Raw genomic sequence first — 1,791 nt, 5'->3', positions numbered from 1 at the left:
TTGGTAAAGTTATCCCAGAGTTGCTTGTTTGTAAAGGCTGTGTTACTTGCTTCTTGGTGGGGTGTCACTGATTTTTTTGGGGATTCAACTTTGTCATGAGAGTCTGTGGACTTTGTTGAATCTGACGAGATGTGTTCTTGATTCTATTCACCTTCTTTTAGTAGTTGTTCAGGTGTACAATTCGACCTTTTACATAGAATTTTCAGCATTGTTAAGACCTCTCTGATGCCTGCTTCTGTCTGAACATGGTAATTTTCCATCTTTATTTCTATTTGATTTTTCGTATCGTGAAGATTTTTTATTTCATCAGCTTGCTCCCCAAGCTTGATCTGGAATTCATTTAATCTTTTATTGACCTCATCATGGTTGCTATTTATCTTATGTTCTGCATCCAACAATTTTTTTTGGAAATCCGCCATTGTCATTGTCGACATTGAGCGGGTTTGCGGGGGCGTATATTTATTTGCCAGCTAAATTATTTTTCCTCTTTTTTTGTTTTTGTTTTTGTTTTTGTTTTTTTTTGTTTTTTTTTTTTTTAAATTAGTTAAAATAAATTTTATACATATAACTTTTAATTAATTAAAAATAAATTTAATTAATTAAATTAACTTATATATAACTTTTAATTAATTAAAATAAATTTAATTAATTAAATTATATATATAAATTTTTAATTAATTAAATTAACTTTTTATATATATATATATATATATATATATATATATATATATATATATATATATATATATATATAACTTACAACTAAATTAAAGTTATATGTTATATAATTTATAATATATATTATATATAACTTATATATATCATATATATTATATAATATATATTATATATGTGTTTTATATGGACGTATTACTCTATAATTATTTTAATGATTGAATGGATAGTCACGTAATGGACAGTCACGTCCAAACGAAAATGTCACGTTTCGGTCAGTCGGGGCAAGGATAATAACGCAGAAAAGGAAATGGGAACCTCAGTGCTGTCACCGCAGAAAAAAGAACGCCGGAATTTCAGTGTTTATCACCGCAGGTTAAGTTGACTAATTTTTTTTTTAATTAATTAAGCTATATCAAAAAGTGATTAATATCATATAACTATATGACTTATGCTATAAACCTTATATAGTTATATACCCAACGTAATCCAATCGTGACGTTAAATGATGTGTCCCTCAGACGGTTGAATAATACACCACGTCAAAGAACATTGCAGTAGTGTTGACCGAGGCAAGATATTGATCGAAGATAATTGGCACTGTGCGGAAGTGTGTTAACAACGATGGTGTGGATTGTCGGAAGGGAACAACAGACTGAGAGTCCGGGTACACAACAATTGGGTGCAAAAGACGTTGGTCGGGACAGGGATGGAACGAGACAGGGTGTGTTGACAGTGGTAAAGCGATGGATTACAGACAAGTGAAAATGCAGCAGACTGCACAGTGGAAAACACAATGCGATGAGACAATGGGATGCACAGTGGGAGTAACTATGTGCGGAAAAGTAGTGAGGCTTTCCAGAGGCCCCAGGTGCTCTGATACCAATGGAACAAAAATCTTCTGATACGCAGAATAGATATATAAATATTTTATTAATAAGATGAAATTACAGATGATGCTATTACAATTGCGGGTGCCTGGCTTATATACCGCCATGGACACCCTTTGGGAAAGGGCATGATCTTATAATCGTGCCCTTTCGTCTAATTAAAATTAAAATTAAATAATAAACCTAAGTTAACTAACTTTTTACATAACAGGGCATAATAATAACA

The sequence above is a fragment of the Pinus tabuliformis genome, chromosome Q (assembly GCF_031772625.1).
Source record: "Pinus tabuliformis cultivar Carrire ecotype Pingquan chromosome Q, CPIR1, whole genome shotgun sequence".
Taxonomy (NCBI): Eukaryota; Viridiplantae; Streptophyta; class Pinopsida; order Pinales; family Pinaceae; genus Pinus; species Pinus tabuliformis.
Note: the sequence above shows the minus strand (reverse complement) of the source record.